The sequence below is a fragment of the Nerophis lumbriciformis genome, linkage group LG16, assembly GCF_033978685.3.
Source record: "Nerophis lumbriciformis linkage group LG16, RoL_Nlum_v2.1, whole genome shotgun sequence".
Taxonomy (NCBI): Eukaryota; Metazoa; Chordata; class Actinopteri; order Syngnathiformes; family Syngnathidae; genus Nerophis; species Nerophis lumbriciformis.
Window position 1 is genome coordinate 5,333,045 of NC_084563.2, and position 19,054 is coordinate 5,352,098.

At 43.4% G+C, this 19,054-nt stretch overlaps 1 protein-coding gene across 9 annotated transcripts in view; it reads right to left on the reverse strand.

Moving 5' to 3' along the window:
• rapgef2b (Rap guanine nucleotide exchange factor 2b) overlaps positions 1-19,054 on the reverse strand; it is a 473,745-nt gene that overhangs the window by 191,637 nt on the left and 263,054 nt on the right. The window lies entirely within an intron of this gene.

Consider the following 19,054-nt stretch of genomic DNA (forward strand, 5'->3'; position numbering starts at 1 on the left):
CGGCCGTGTGCTCCTCTGGAGGGCTTACAACGCCCCCAGACAGAGATGGCATGGCAAAGAGAGACTGGAGACGGTTGGCATGGCAACACAACGAAGGGTGGCTCACTCTCTTTTTTTTCCCTCCGTCAAAAGATGGCACTAAAAGAGGTCCGGGGGTGGGGGGGGGAAAGGCTGACAATGATGTCACTCTGTCACTGCCTCTCAGCTGGTGTCGCCATGACAACGGAGCTGAGCACAAGCACATCCCCGCCCCCTCCCACTCTGCTTTGCACACCCGCTGGGAGCCGATGGTTGCCGTGGCGACGGAAACAGCCAACGTGAAGAAGGGGCGGAGTAATGGTTTAAAAAAAAAAAAAAAAAGGGATCATCAGAGCCTCAGAAACAACAACACCGCCATGGAAGGAACCTACACAATCCCAGTTTGGCTCAACACCAAATTCTACACCATTTTCAGTTCAATGTCAAAGCAAGTACAAAAAAATAATACAATTCTGGATCAGCACCAGAATTAAATGGATTCTTCCTTGGCCCGTTTCCACATCATTCTGTTCTCGAAACAAACACCACATGACGTCATCACAAGTCAAACGTAGAAGGCCAGGAAGGTGGTGGGAGTGGAGCTAGACTCTCTGGTGGTGGTGTCAGAGACGAGAAAACTACGAGCCATTATTGACAACACCTCCCACCCACTACACTCACAACACCTCCCACCCACTACACTCACATTATGGACAACACCTCCCACCCACTACACTCACATTATGGACAACACCTCCCACCCACTACACTCACATTATGGACAACACCTCCCACCCACTACACTCACATTATGGACAACACCTCCCACTCACTACACTCACATTATGGACAACACCTCCCACTCACTACACTCACATTATGGACAACACCTCCCACTCACTACACTCACATTATGGACAACACCTCCCACTCACTACACTCACATTATGGACAACACCTCCCACTCACTACACTCACATTATGGACAACACCTCCCACTCACTACACTCACATTATGGACAACACCTCCCACTCACTACACTCACATTATGGACAACACCTCCCACTCACTACACTCACATTATGGACAACACCTCCCACCCACTACACGCACATTATGTACAACACCTCCCACCCACTACACTCACAACACCTCTCACCCACTACACTCACAACACCTCTCACCCACTACACTCACATTATGGACAACACCTCCCACCCACTACACTCACAACACCTCCCACTCACTACACTCACATTATGGACAACACCTCCCACTCACTACACTCACATTATGGACAACACCTCCCACTCACTACACTCACATTATGGACAACACCTCCCACTCACTACACTCACATTATGGACAACACCTCCCACCTACTACACTCACATTATGGACAACACCTCCCACCCAATACACTCACATTATGGACAACACCTCCCACCCACTACACTCACATTATGGACAACACCTCCCACTCACTACACTCACATTATGGACAACACCTCCCACCCACTACACTCACATTATGGACAACACCTCCCACCCACTACACTCACATTATGGACAACACCTCCCACTCACTACACTCACATTATGGACAACACCTCCCACTCACTACACTCACATTATGGACAACACCTCCCACCCACTACACTCACATTATGGACAACACCTCCCACTCACTACACTCACATTATGGACAACACCTCCCACTCACTACACTCACATTATGGACAACACCTCCCACTCACTACACTCACATTATGGACAACACCTCCCACCCACTACACTCACATTATGGACAACACCTCCCACTCACTACACTCACATTATGGACAACACCTCCCACCCACTACACTCACATTATGGACAACACCTCCCACCCACTACACTCACATTATGGCCAACACCTCCCACCCACTACACTCACATTATGGACAACACCTCCCACCCACTACACTCACATTATGGACAACACCTCCCACCCACTACACTCACATTATGGCCAACACCTCCCACCCACTACACTCACATTATGGACAACACCTCCCACCCACTACACTCACATTATGGCCAACACCTCCCACCCACTACACTCACATTATGGACAACACCTCCCACTCACTACACTCACATTATGGACAACACCTCCCACCCACTACACTCACATTATGGACAACACCTCCCACTCACTACACTCACATTATGGACAACACCTCCCACTCACTACACTCACATTATGGACAACACCTCCCACTCACTACACTCACATTATGGACAACACCTCCCACCCACTACACTCACATTATGGACAACACCTCCCACCCACTACACTCACATTATGGACAACACCTCCCACCCACTACACTCACATTATGGACAACACCTCCCACTCACTACACTCACATTATGGACAACACCTCCCACCCACTACACTCACATTATGGCCAACACCTCCCACCCACTACACTCACATTATGGACAACACCTCCCACTCACTACACTCACATTATGGACAACACCTCCCACTCACTACACTCACATTATGGACAAACCTCCCACTCACTACACTCACATTATGGACAACACCTCCCACTCACTACACTCACATTATGGACAACACCTCCCACCCACTACACTCACATTATGGACAACACCTCCTACCCACTACACTCACATTATGGACAACACCTCCCACTCACTACACTCACATTATGGACAACACCTCCCACTCACTACACTCACATTATGGACAACACCTCCCACTCACTACACTCACATTATGGACAACACCTCCCACTCACTACACTCACATTATGGACAACACCTCCCACTCACTACACTCACATTATGGACAACACCTCCCACTCACTACACTCACATTATGGACAACACCTCCCACTCACTACACTCACATTATGGACAACACCTCCCACCCACTACACTCACATTCTGGATAACACCTCCCATCCACTACACTCACATTATGGACAACACCTCCCACCCACTACACTCACATTATGGACAACACCTCCCACTCACTACACTCACATTATGGACAACACCTCCCACTCACTACACTCACATTATGGACAACACCTCCCACCTACTACACTCACAACACCTCCCACCCACTACACTCACATTATGGACAACACCTCCCACCCACTACACTCACATTATGGACAACACCTCCCACCCACTACACTCACATTATGGACAACACCTCCCACTCACTACACTCACATTATGGACAACACCTCCCACTCACTACACTCACATTATGGACAACACCTCCCACTCACTACACTCACATTATGGACAACACCTCCCACCCACTACACTCACATTATGGACAACACCTCCCACCCACTACACTCACATTATGGACAACACCTCCCACCCACTACACTCACAACACCTCCCACCCACTACACTCACATTATGGACAACACCTCCCACTCACTACACTCACATTATGGACAACACCTCCCACCCACTACACTCACAACACCTCCCACTCACTACACTCACATTATGGACAACACCTCCCACTCACTACACTCACATTATGGACAACACCTCCCACTCACTACACTCACATTATGGACAACACCTCCCACCTACTACACTCACAACACCTCCCACCCACTACACTCACATTATGGACAACACCTCCCACCCACTACACTCACAACACCTCCCACCCACTACACTCACAACACCTCCCACCCACTACACTCACATTATGGACAACACCTCCCACCCACTACACTCACATTATGGACAACACCTCCCACTCACTACACTCACATTATGGACAACACCTCCCACTCACTACACTCACATTATGGACAACACCTCCCACTCACTACACTCACATTATGGACAACACCTCCCACTCACTACACTCACATTATGGACAACACCTCCCACTCACTACACTCACATTATGGACAACACCTCCCACCCACTACACTCACAACACCTCCCACCCACTACACTCACATTATGGACAACACCTCCCACTCACTACACTCACATTATGGACAACACCTCCCACCCATTACACGCACATTATGTACAACACCTCCCACCCACTACACTCACAACACCTCTCACCCACTACACTCACATTATGGACAACACCTCCCACCCACTACACTCACAACACCTCCCACTCACTACACTCACATTATGGACAACACCTCCCACTCACTACACTCACATTATGGACAACACCTCCCACCCACTACACTCACAACACCTCCCACTCACTACACTCACATTATGGACAACACCTCCCACTCACTACACTCACATTATGGACAACACCTCCCACCTACTACACTCACAACACCTCCCACCCACTACACTCACATTATGGACAACACCTCCCACCCACTACACTCACAACACCTCCCACCCACTACACTCACAACACCTCCCACCCACTACACTCACATTATGGACAACACCTCCCACCCACTACACTCACATTATGGACAACACCTCCCACTCACTACACTCACATTATGGACAACACCTCCCACCCACTACACTCACATTATGGACAACACCTCCCACTCACTACACTCACATTATGGACAACACCTCCCATCCAATGATGTTTCAAATACAATAAAGCTAGTGAATATGAATGATGTCATCCAGACAGACGCAGGGCAGACAAAGCCAGATATCAGGGAGGGGTCCCGGCCAGTGACATCACCTCCCCCTGCCATGATGTAATGTTTCACAACAATAATAGAAAGCTCAGGTGTTTATCTGTGCACTGCCGTCATTAATGTCTTCAACAATCACCCCAAGGGGGACGAGGGGGCTTGCACATCATTACATCACCAGCTGTGGGGGTCTTGTCTGCATGGGAAACATCTGACCCCCCCCCCTCCTATTCAGAAGCCTTTCTGGGGAAACATGAGCCCATCAGCCATTGTTTTTCCTTCCCTGACTACTAGCAGTTAAAGGCCTACTGAAAGCCACTACTACAGTCTGATAGTTTATACATCAATGATGAAATCTTAACATTGCAACACATGCCAATACGGCCGGGTTAGCTTACTAAAGTGCAATTTTAAATTCCGCGCGAAATATCCTGCTGAAAACGTCTCGGTATGATGACGTCGGCGCGTGACGTCGCGGATTGTGGAGGACATTTTGGGACAGCATGGTGGCCAGCTATTAAGTCGTCTGTTTTCATCGCAAAAATTCCACAGTATTCTGGACATCTGTGTTGGTGGATCTTTTGCAATTTGTTCAATGAACAATGGAGACAGCAAAGAAGAAAGCTGTAGGTGGGAAGCGGTGTATTGCGGCCGACTGCAGCGATACAAACGCGGCCGGTGTTTCGTTGTTTACATTCCCGGAAGATGACAGTCAAGCTTTACCATTGGCCCGTGGAGAACTGGGACAACAGAGACTCTTACCGGGGGGACTTTGAGTTGGATGCGCAGACGCGGTACCGTGAGTACGCTTCCAAACATTTGATCGCTTGCCCGTACGTGCGTGCCGCTATGTGCATGTCACGTACGTAACTTTGGGGAAAGATATGTGCTGTATGAACTTTGGGTACTTTGGGCTGTGGGATTGAGTGTGTTGTGCAGGTGTTTGAGTTGTATTGGCGAGAGGGGGGAGGTGTTTGTTATGCGGGATTAATTTGTGGCATATTAAATATAAGCCTGGTTGTGTTGTGGCTTATAGAGTTGTGTTTATTTACTGTTTTAGTCATTCCCAGCTGAATATCAGGTCCCACCCGCCTCTCACAGCATCTTCCCTATCTGAATGGCTCCCACTGCCCTCTAGTCCTTCACTCTCACTTTCCTCATCCACAAATCTTTCATCCTCGCTCAAATTAAGGGAGAAATGGTTGCTTTCTCGGTCCGGTGGCCATGATTGTAAACAATGTGCAGATGTGAGGAGCTCCACAACATGTGACGTCACGCTACTCGTCTGCTACTTCCGCTACAGGCAAGGCTTTTTTTTTATCGGCGACCAAAAGTTGCCAACTTTATCGTCGATGTTCTCTACTAAATCCTTTCAGCAAAAATATGGCAATATCGCGAAATGATCAAGTATGACACATAGAATGGACCTGCTATCCCCGTTTGAATAAGAAAATCGCATTTCAGTAGGCCTTTAAATGCGAGGCGTGAGAAACATCACTTGAGAGGAACACAAATGTACCGTATTTTCCGCACTATAAGGCGCACCTAAAAACCACAAATTTTCTCAAAAGCTGACAGTGCGCCTTATAACCCGGTGCGCTTTATATATGGATTAATATTACGATTCATTTTCATAAAGTTTCGATCTCGCAACTTCGGTAAACAGCCGCCATCTTTTTTCCCGGTAGAACAGGAAGCGCTTCTTCTTCTACGCAAGCAACCGCCAAGGTAAGCACCCGCCCCCATAGAACAGGAAGCGCTTCTTCTTCTACTGTAAGCAACCACCCGCCCGCGTAGAAGAAGAAAAAGCGCGCGGATATACCGTACGTTTCATTTCCTTTGTGTGTTTACATCTGTAAAGACCACAAAATGGCTCCTACTAAGCGTCAGGGATCCGGTTCATGAAAAGACGCAATCTCTCCATCCGCACACGGATTACTATTTCACAGCAACTGATATTCCTGTGAACCGCACTGTGGATACAACGGGAGCACGTACGGTGAATATTCGCACCACAGGGAATGAGAAGTCATCCTTCACTGTGGTTCTAGCTTGCCATGCTAATGGCCAGAAACTTCCACCCATGGTGATATTCAAAAGGAAGACCTTGCCAAAAGAGACCTTTCCAGCCGGCGTCATCATAAAAGCTAACTCGAAGGGATGGATGAAGAAAAGATGAGCGAGTGGTTAAGGTAAGTTTAAGTTTACGCGAAGAGGCCGGGTGGCTTTTTTCACGCAGCTCTGTCCATGTTGATATACGTATGTTTGTGATTGCACATTTGCGTACATTTTGGGAGTGAACAGAGTTGTTAGAACGCTGGTTTTTAATATATTATTAAAGTTTGACTGACCTATCTGACTGTTTTTTTGACATTCCTTTAGCGCAGTTAGATGCGGCTTATAACGCCGGGCGGCTTATAGGTGGACAAAGTTTTGAAATATGCCGTTCATTGAAGGCGCGGCTTTTAACCCAGGGCGCCTTATGGTGCGGAAAATACGGTAGTCGATCGCTGTGTGCTAAATGTAGAAGTTGTGTGTGTGTGCCTGCAAGCCAGTATGACCTCTGTCTGCTAACCCTTCATAATTGCAACAAAACAATGTAACAAGGCAAAAATCTGCTCTTAAATCAGGACATTTTTCTGCTAAACTAAACCTCCATGAAGTCTTTATCATTAAGCAGCTGCACCGTTAACTGGCACTTTTATAAACCAGCATATGTCCAGACTAAACCTGCAGGGGGGTAAGAAACCTTAACTCTACATTTGTTAGCACACTTCTAATATCACCATATAGTCGTGCGCAGTATTCAAGCAGTGGGAGGGAGTGAGCTGGCTTATTGGTTCAGACCGAGTGAGGCCAGGCTTGCATGAAAAGGGCTTTTGAGTTTAATGAGCCAATATCTGAGATTTGACTTCACTTTAGAGAAAACCGCGTGAAGAAGTCACACCAAGAAAACCCTTGTGTACTTTTACAGCTTGAATTATGAATGTGTTTAGTTTATATTTGCATGTCGTGATGTGCTCACCAAAAAAGTTCATGGGAAAGTTAAAGAATAAAAAAAAAATGCTGATTTGTTTGGCAACACAGCCCGCACACATCTGGGGCAAACTACCACAACATTCTGGATGGTACTGTTCCACTCCCAAGCTGTAGGTGGTGGTAATGCACAAAGCAACATGGGTACCAAAGGTCAAAGGCAGCCAGCAATTAACGAAATATGAGAGCGGTACCTCTGGATTGGCAGACCCGGGGTGGTGGTTCCTCTCTTTAAGAAGGGGAACCGGAGGGTGTGTTCTAACTATCGTGGGATCACACTCCTCAGCCTTCCTGGTAAGGTCTATTCAGGTGTACTGGAGAGGAGGCTACACCGGATAGTCCAACCTCGGATTCAGGAGGAACAGTGTGGTTTTCGTCCTGGTCGTGGAACTGTGGACCAGCTCTATACTCTCGGCAGGGTCCTTGAGGGTGCATGGGAGTTTGCCCAACCAGTCTACATGTGCTTTGTGGACTTGGAGAAGGCATTGGACCGTGTCCCTCGGGAAGTCCTGTGGGGAGTGCTCAGAGAGTATGGGGTATCGGACTGTCTGATTGTGGCAGTCCGCTCCCTGTATGATCAGTGTCAGAGCTTGGTCTGCATTCAGTAAGTCAGACCGGTTTCCAGTGAGGGTTGGACTCCGCCAAGGCTGCCCTTTGTCACCGATTTTGTTCATAACCTTTATGGACAGAATTTCTAGGTGCAGTCAAGGCGTTGAGGGGATCTGGTTTGGTGGCTGCAGGATTAGGTCTCTGCTTTTTGCAGATGATGTGGTCCTGATGGCTTCATCTGGCCAGGATCTTCAGCTCTCACTGGATCGGTTCGGCAGCCGAGTGTGAAGCGACTGGGATGAGAATCAGCACCTCCAAGTCCTAGTCCATGGTTCTCGCCCGGAAAAGGGTGGAGTGCCATCTCCGGGTTGGGGAGGAGATCTTGCCCCAAGTGGAGGAGTTCAAGTACCTCGGAGTCTTGTTCACGAGTGAGGGAAAAGTGGATGGTGAGATCGACAGGCGGATCGGTGCGGCGTCTTCAGTAATGCGGACGCTGTATCGATCCGTTGTGGTGAAGAAGGAGCTGAGCCGGAAGGCAAAGCTCTCAATTTACCGGTCGATCTACGTTCCCATCCTCACCTATGGTCATGAGCTTTGGGTTATGACCGAAAAGACAAGATCACGGGTACAAGCGGCCCAAATGAGTTTCCTCCGCCGGGTGGCGGGGCTCTCCCTTAGAGATAAGGTGAGAAGCTCTGTCATCCGGGGGGAGCTCAAAGTAAAGCCGCTGCTCCTCCACATGGAGAGGAGCCAGATGAGGTGGTTCGGGCATCTGGTCAGGATGCCACCCGAACGCCTCCCTAGGGAGGTGTTTAGGGCACATCCGACCGGTAGGAGGCCACGGGGAAGACCCAGGACACGTTGGGAAGACTATGTCTCCCGGCTGGCCTGGGAACGCCTCGGGATCCCAAAGGAAGAGCTGGACGAAGTGGCTGGGGAGAGGGAAGTCTGGGCTTCCCCGCTTAGGCTGCTGCCCCCGCGACCCGACCTCGGATAAGCGGAAGTGGATGGATGGATGGATGGATGGAACTATGAACAATAAAACACTGAATATTAACTGGTAAATTGGTTGTACTTGTATAGCGCTTTTCTCCTTTTATTTTTTTTAAGGAACTCAAAGCGCTTTGACACTATTTTCCACCCATTCACACACTGATGGCGAGAGCTGCCATGCACGGCGCTAACCACCAATTAACAACATATGAACATATTTTACTTCCCAGACCAAGAAAAACACAACAAAAATGGAACAAACAGCAAAATATGAATGCAAAGTGTAATAAACACCTACAATATGATTTATTATCACGTAAAAATCTGCTTCCACATGTGTTTGTGACACATGTGTTTGCTCCGTAAACACTCTGCTTTGTTCCTGGTCTGAGCTGCTGTGACCTAGATGACCCTAATAACTCCTAGAACACTCAAAAGTGCAGATTTCAGGCATTGAAATACTTTCTATAGTTCAAGACTTGATGTGTTTTTTTTAATGTTTTCCTCTTGTTTTGTACCTTTTGGTGTCAACCTCCCTTGGGGACTGTGCAGTGAGGGATGGCCTGAATACTTCTTTGTGTCAATCTGCCCTGCAATCACATCATCTTCCCAAGTGGTAGAAAATAGGTGGATAAGGTAAGGAGAAGTATCTATCGCAGACTCTCATCACGTTATGTCACTGCTGGTTTAGGAGCAGAGGAGCATGTTGGGCAGCGCACACACACAGAGTACTTACAAGCAGACACAGTGTGTAGACAGAAAAGGGAGAACGGACGCATTTTGGTGTAAAAAGTCAAGATAAAGGTGAAGTTATAACACTGAAACACCCTCAGGAAGAGGTGCTTTAAGACATGGCTAACATCCATCCACAGTGTTTTAGCTACTTCTAAATCACTAATCCTCGTCTCCATTGCGACAAATAAAGTATGTTTCTTACAAGTACATTATCACTGGAGGACGAGGAAGAGCTAAACATGCTTCACTACACACTGTAGCTCAACAGCGTCAAAATGTAAACAAACACCATGTGTGGATCTACACCTGACATCCACTGTAATGATACCAAGTACATGTAGTCGATACTACTATGATTACATCGATATATTATGTTTATAAAGTCAGTAAATACGTCCCTGGACTTTGAATATGACCAATGTATGATCCTGTGACTACTTGGTATCACATCCATACCTAAATGTGTGGTATCATCCAAAACTAATGTCAAGTATCAAAGAAGAGAAGAATAAGTGATTATTACATTTGAACAGAAGTGTAGATAGAACATGTTCAAACAGAAAATAAGCAGATATTAACAGAAAATGAACAAGTAGATGAATAATCTTTTATTACAGTTTGTCCCTCATAATGTGTATAAAATAATAGGTGTATAAATGACACAATATGTTACTGCATAGACTAATTAGGAGTCTTTGTTTGTTTACTTACTACTAAAAGACAAGTTGTCTAGTATGTTCACTATTTTATTTAAGGACTAAATGACAATAATAAACATATGTTTCATGTACACTAACATTTTTTTGTTCAAATAAAGCCCATAATGCAATTTTTGTGGTCCCCTTTATTTAGAAAAGTACTGAAAAGTACCAAAAAGTATCGAAATACATTTTGGTACCGGTACCAGTACCAACATATTGGTATCAGGACAACACCACTAGTTACTATGGTCATGTAATTAGTTACTATGGTCATGTAATGAGTTACTATGGTAATGTAAGTGACAGCAGGTCAGAGGAGGCACCAAGCAGTGTGGGTGGGGAGTGTTTCCACAGAGTGTTTCCAGAGTCTGACACGGAAGGAGATTTTTTACAACAAAGTTGTAAAGTTTAGTGATATATCACATATATCAGATTGTAGGTGGGGTTTTTTTTACCCTTAGTGTTCATATTTTGCTGTGTTTGTTGCATTTTTGTTGCGTTTCGCTTGATTGTCAAATATGTGGATGGAGAGGGGTATTGACATTCATATGTTGTCAATATTCAGTGTTTTATCCTTCATAGTTAATATTGCAAATCCCACATTCTTAGTTTCATGTACAAACCCTGTTTCCATATGAGTTGGGAAATTGTGTTAGATGTAAATATAAACGGAATACAATGATTTGCTAATCATTTTCAAGCCATATTCAGTTGAATATGGTACAAAGACAACATATTTGATGTTCAAACTCATAAACTTTTTTTTGTTTTTTGCAAATAATCATTAACTTTAGAATTTGATGCCAGCAACACGTGACAAAGAAGTTGGGAAAGGTGGCAATAAATACTGATAAAGTTGAGGAATGCTCATCAAACACTTATTTGGAACATCCCACAGGTGTGCAGGCTAATTGGGAACAGGTGGGTGCCATGATTGGGTATAAAAACAGCTTCCCAAAAAATGCTCAGTCTTTCACAAGAAAGGATGGGGCGAGGTACACCCCTTTGTCCACAACTGCGTGAGCAAATAGTCAAACAGTTTAAGAACAACGTTTCTCAAAGTGCAATTGCAAGAAATGTAGGGATTTCAACATCTACGCTCCATAATATCATCAAAAGGTTCAGAGAATCTGGAGAAATCACTCCACGTGACCGTGACCTTCCATCCCTCAGAACCGACATCAATCTCTAAAGGATATCACCACATGGGCTCAGGAACACTTCAGAAAACCACTGTCAGTAACTACAGTTGGTCGCTACATCTGTAAGTGCAAGTTAAAGCTCTACTATGCAAAGTGAAAGCCATTTATCAACAACACCCAGAAACGCCGCCGGCTTCTCTGGGCCTGAGATCATCTAAGATGGACTCATTCAAAGTGGAAAAGTGTTCTGTGGTCTGACGAGTCCACATTTCAAATTGTTTTTGGAAATATTCGACATCGTGTCATCCGGACCAAAGGGGAAGCGAACCATCCAGACTGTTATAGGCGCAAAGTGTAAAAGGCAGCATGTGTGATGGTATGGGGGTGTATTAGTGCCCAAGACATGGGTAACTTACACATCTGTGAAGGCACCATTAATGCTGAAAAGGTACATACAGGTTTTGGAGCAACATATGTTGCCATCCAAGCAAAGTTACCATGGACGCCCCTGCTTATTTCAGCAAGCCAGGTGTTACATCAACGTGGCTTCATAGTAAAAGAGTGCGGGTACTAGACTGGCCTGCCTGTAGTCCAGACCTGTCTCCCATTGAAAATGTGTGGCGCATTATGAAGCCTAAAATAGCACAACGGAGACCCCCGGACTGTTGAACAACTTAAGCTGTACATCAAGCAAGAATGGGAAAGAATTCCACCTGAGAAGCTTCAAAAATGTGTCTCCTCAGTTCCCAAACCTTTACTGAGTGTTGTTAAAAGGAAAGGCCATGTAACACAGTGGTGAACATGCCCTTTCCCAACTACTTTGGCACGTGTTGCAGCCATGAAATTCTAAATTCATTATTATTTGCAAAAAATAAATAAAGTTTATGAGTTTGAACATCAAATATGTTGTCTTTGTAGCATATTCAACTGAATATGGGTTGAAAAGGATTTGCAAATATTCCGTTTATATTTACATCTAACACAATTTCCCAACTCATATGGAAACGGGGTTTATACATTAAAAAAAAGCTTAAATAAACCATAGTGCAGATGTTCTCAAACTGTGGTACATGTACCAAATGTGGGCTCCATCTAGTGGTACGTCAAAGAATAACTTGATTAAAGTACAATGTTTATTTTATTTTTTTTATATTCAAACGCAGTGTTACTGTTCAAACTGTGTGTAATGTTAAAATGTCCCAAAAAATTAAATACCGTATTTTTCGGAGTATAAGTCGCACCGGCCGAAAATGCATAATAAAGAAGGGAAAAAACATATATAAGTCGCATTTTTGGGGGAAATGTATTTGAGAAAAGCCAACAGCAAGAATAGACATTTGAAAGGCAATTTAAAATAAATCAAGAATAGTGAACAACAGGCTGAATAAGTGTACATTATATGAGGCATAAATAACCAACTGGTATGTTAACGTAACATATTATGGTAAGAGTCATTCAAATAATAGAACATGCTATACGTTTACCAAACAATCTGTCACTCTTAAATCCCATGAAATCTTATACGTCTAGTCTCTTACGTGAATGACATCAATAATATTATAATGTGTTCATCATTTCACACATAAGTCGCTCCTGAGTATAAGTCGCACCCCCGGCCAAACTATGAAAAAAACTGCCACTTATAGTCCGAAAAATACGGTAAATGCGCATGCGACTCTTTAGCACCACACTAGTGGCTCCCTGGAGCTTTTTCAAAAATGGAAAAAGATGGGGAAAATATATTTGTTGTTTTAATATAATTTGTGTAGGAAAACAAACATCACACAAACATTACTAAATGTAAGAAATGCCACTGTTTATATGAAACATGCTTCACCGATGAGAGAATTTGGCCAGCGCCATTTTGTCCTACTAATTATAATAATAATAATAATAAAATAATAATAATAATACCTACTCAGTGGCCTAGTGGTTAGAGTGTCCGCCCTGAGATCGGTAGGTTGTGAGTTCAAACCCCGGCCGAGTCATACCAAAGACTATAAAAATGGTACCCATTACCTCCCTGCTTGGCACTCAGCATCAAGGGTTGGAATTGGGGGTTAAATCACCAAAAATGATTCCCGGGCGCGGCCACCGCTGCTGCCCACTGCTCCCCTCACCTCCCAGGGGGTGATCAAGGGGATGGGTCAAATGCAGAGGACAAATTTCACCACACCTAGTGTGTGTGTGACAATCATTGGTACTTTAACTTTAACTTTAACTTTAATTTTGCCGGTCCTTGAACTCACCGTAGTTTGTTTACATGTGCACTTTGTTTTATGTCACCTCTTCTTTGTCTCATTTTGTCCACCAAATGTTTTATGCTGTGCGTGAATGCACAAAGGTGAGCTTTGTTGATGTTACTGACTGGCGTGGAGTGCTAATGATCCATGCTATGTGGCATCATTAAGTGAATTTACACTTTTAACTTTTAATAATGTACATACGTCACAAATTGATGTTTAGCTTCTTTTACGGGTGACGGTTTATCAAGTAGGAGGTGTTCTCCGTGGCGCGCTTTATTAATTACGCCGCAGAGATTAGGTTTTTGCCGGGGTGTGTGTGTTAGCAACATAATTATCATCCATCCATCCATTTTCTACCGCTTAATCCCTTTCGGGCGGAAGGCGGCGTACACCCTGGACAAGTCGCCACCTCATCGCAGGGCCAACACAGATAGATAATTTTGATTAAAGCTATTCCTCGCATCTCCTTCAAAGAGGACCAACCTCAACTTCCTGTGAACAAAGCCTTTGCGTCGACTCATTGGCAATATGTGACAAATATGTCAAGCTATCTGAAAACAAAGAAATGCAGGCTTCACTACACATTAGGATTGTACGCTATACCCGTATTAGTATACTAATGAATCATATTCAGTACTATACCACCACTAAAAAGTACCGGCCCCCCGCCCCCGTCGTTTTTCTGGTTTTGTGAGCAGATGAGCATGTTGGGCAGCGCACACACACAGAGTACTTACAAGCAGACACAGTGTGTAGACAGAAAAGGGAGAATGGACGCATTTTGGCTTAAAAAGTCAAGATAAAGGTGAAGTTATAACACTGAAACACCCTCAGGAAGAGCTGCTTTAAGACATGGCTAGCTAGCTAGCGGCTAACATCCATCCACAGTGTTTTAGCTACTTCTAAATCACTAATCCGTGCCTCCATGGTGACAAATAAAGTAATTGTCTTACAAGTACATTATCACTGGAGGACGAGGAATAGCTAAACATGCTTCACTACACACTGTCATAATGTAAGCAAACACCATGGGTGGATCTACACCTGACATCCACTGTAATGATACCAAGTACAGGAGTGTATCTAGTCGATACTACTATGATTACATTGATGTTTATCTTCTTTAGTTTAAAAAAAAATGTATATTATGTTAATAAAGTCAGTAAATACTGGGCTTTGAATGATACCAATGTATGATCCTGGAACTACTTGGTATCAGATCCATACCTAAATGTGTGGTATCATCCAAAACTAATGTCAAGTATCAAAGAAGAGAAGAATAAGTGATTATTACATCTGAACAGAAGTGTAGATAGAACATGTTAAAACAAAAAATAAGCAGATATTAACAGTAAATGAACAAGTAGATGAATAATCCATTTTTTACAGTTTGTCCCTCATAATGTGTATAAAATAATAGGTGTATAAATGACACAATATGTTACTGCATAGACTAATTAGGAGTCTTTGTTTGTTTACTTACTACTAAAAGACAAGTTGTCTAGTATGTTCACTATTTTATTTAAGGACTAAATGACAATAATAAACATATGTTTCATGTACACTAACATTTTGTTCAAATAAAGACAATAATGACATTTTTTGTGGCCCCCTTTATTTAGAAAAGTATCCAAAGTATCGAAATAAAACATAACACACCGAATCCACCATGGATTTTTATCTTTGCAAATACACACACATTGGGTCTTAATTAGGTTTGGATGGTGAGAAGAGGTGCCAGGAACGATACTTGCAATATTCTCTCAGTAAATATGTCCCTGGACACATTTGGACTTTGAATATGACCAATGTATGATCCTGTGACTACTTGGTATCACATCCATACCTAAATGTGTGGTATCATCCAAAACTAATGTCAAGTATCAAAGAAGAGAAGAATAAGTGATTATTACATTTGAACAGAAGTGTAGATAGAACATGTTCAAACAGAAAATAAGCAGATATTAACAGTAAATGAACAAGTAGATGAATAATCTTTTATTACAGTTTGTCCCTCATAATGTGTATAAAATAATAGGTGTATAAATGACACAATATGTTACTGCATAGACTAATTAGGAGTCTTTGTTTGTTTACTTACTACTAAAAGACAAGTTGTCGAGTATGTTCACTATTTTATTTAAGGACTAAATGACAATAATAAACATATGTTTCATGTACACTAACATTTTGTTCAAATAAAGACAATAATGACATTTTTTGTGGCCCCCTTTATTTAGAAAAGTATCGAAAGTATCGAAATAAAACATAACACACCGAATCCACCATGGATTTTTATCTTTGCAAATACACACACATTGGGTCTTAATTAGGTTTGGATGGTGAGAAGAGGTGCCAGGAACGATACTTGCAATATTCTCTCAGTAAATATGTCCCTGGACACATTTGGACTTTGAATATGACCAATGTATGATCCTGGAACTACTTGGTATCACATCCATACCTAAATGTGTGGTATCATCCAAAACTAATGTCAAGTATCAAAGAAGAGAAGAATAAGTGATTATTACATTTGAACAGAAGTGTAGATAGAACATGTTCAAACAGAAAATAAGCAGATATTAACAGTAAATGAACAAGTAGATGAATAATCAATTTTTTACAGTTTGTCCCTCATAATGTGTAGAAAATAATAGGTGTATAAATGACACAATATGTAACTGCATAGACTAATTAGGAGTCTTTGTTTGTTTACTTACTACTAAAAGACAAGTTGTCGAGTATGTTCACTATTTTATTTAAGGACTAAATGACAATAATAAACATATGTTTCATGTACACTAACATTTTTTGTTCAAATAAAGCCCATAATGACATTTTTGTGGTCCCCTTTATTTAGAAAAGTACTGAAAAGTACCAAAAAGTATCGAAATACATTTTGGTACCGGTACCAGTACCAACATATTGGTATCAGGACAACACCACTAGTTACTATGGTCATGTAATTAGTTACTATGGTCATGTAATGAGTTACTATGGTAATGTAAGTGACAGCAGGTCAGAGGAGGCACCAAGCAGTGTGGGTGGGGAGTGTTTCCACAGAGTGTTTCCAGAGTCTGAAATATGGGTGTCAGGGACAGACGTGGAAGGAGATTTTTACAACAAAGTTCTAAATCTTAGTGATATATCACATACCGTATTTTCCGCACCATAAGGCGCCCTGGGTTATAAGCCGCGCCTTCAATGAACGGCATATTTCAAAACTTTGTCCACCTATAAGCCGCCCCGTGTTGTAAGCCGCATTTAACTGCGCTAAAGGAATGTCAAAAAAACAGTCAGATAGGTCAGTCAAACTTTAATAATATATTAAAAACCAGCGTGATGTGGGCGCGCATGGAGTCGTATATCAACATGGACGGAGCTGCGTGAAAAAAGCCACCCGGCCTCTTCGCGTAAACTTAAACTTCCCTTAACCACTCGCTCATCTTTTCTTCATCCATCCCTTCGAGTTAGCTTTTATGATGACGCCGGCTGGAAAGGTCTCTTTTGGCAAGGTCTTCCTTTTGAATATCACCATGGGTGGAAGTTTCTGGCCATTAGCATGGCAAGCTAGAACCACAGTGAAGGATGACTTCTCATTCCCTGTGGTGCGAATATTCACCGTACGTGCTCCCGTTGTATCCACAGTGCGGTTCACAGGAATATCAGTTGCTGTGAAATAGTAATCCGTGTGCGGATGGAGAGATTGCGTCTTTTCATGAACCGGATCCCTGTCGCTTAGTAGGAGCCATTTTCTGGTCTTTACAGATGTAAACACACAAAGGAAACGTACGGTAATATCCGCGCGCTTTTTCTTCTTCTACGCGGGCGGGTGGTTGCTTACAGTAGAAGAAGAAGCGCTTCCTGTTCTATGGGGGCGGGTGCTTACCTTGGCGGTTGCTTGCGTAGAAGAAGAAGCGCTTCCTGTTCTACCGGGAAAAAAGATGGCGGCTGTTTACCGAAGTTGCGAGACCGAAACTTTATGAAAATGAATCTTAATATGTATCCATATATAAAGCGCACCGGGTTATAAGGCGCACTGTCAGCTTTTGAGAACATTTGTGGTTTTTAGGTGCGCCTTATAGTGCGGAAAATACGGGTATATCAGATTGTAGGTGGGTTTTTATACCGCTTGTGTTCATATTTTGCTGTGTTTGTTGCATTTTTGTTGTGTTCCGCTTGATTGTCAAATATGTGGATGGAGAGGGGTATTGACATTCATATGTTGTCAATATTCAGTGTTTTATCCTTCATAGTTAATATTGTAAATCTCACATTCTTAGTTTCATGTACAAACCCTGTTTCCATATGAGTTGGGAAATTGTGTTAAGATGTAAATCTAGTATGTTCACTATTATATTTAAGGACTAAATGACAATAACAAACATATGTTTCATGTGCCCTGAGATTTGTTGTTAAAACTAAGCCAATAACGTGGTCCCCTTTATCTAGAAAAGTATGGGAAAAGTACCGAGAAGTATGTGTTTCTGTGGCGAACAGGCTGATGATGTTGTTAGCTTAAAAAGAGGATGAAATGTCATGTGACCCTTCAGAAGTGTACGCCAGTAAATGTCACGTGTCAAGCCTGGTGAAAAGACGTTAGGTGGACACAAAAGATGGCAGCTGAACGTCAAAGCCGACATGAAAAGCACATGAAACGCCAGCTGGAGTGTCTGGATAAGAAATGGAAGCCAGTTCATTTGCATTTTCCCGAGGACTGACGCTCGGCCAAAAATATCTCTTCTATTTCCATCGGGCCTTCATATTTGATCATCTGCTATAAATAATCCCAGGCTGAGGTGGGATGTTGATGACAGCAAACAGAAGAGGATGTTTACTACGTGTCGTCATGTAGTTTTAGGTTTGGAGGACAGGAAACGGCACAATCTAATAATAGAAAAGCGAGATATAAAATCTCATCCATTATTCCAAAGCTGCCGAG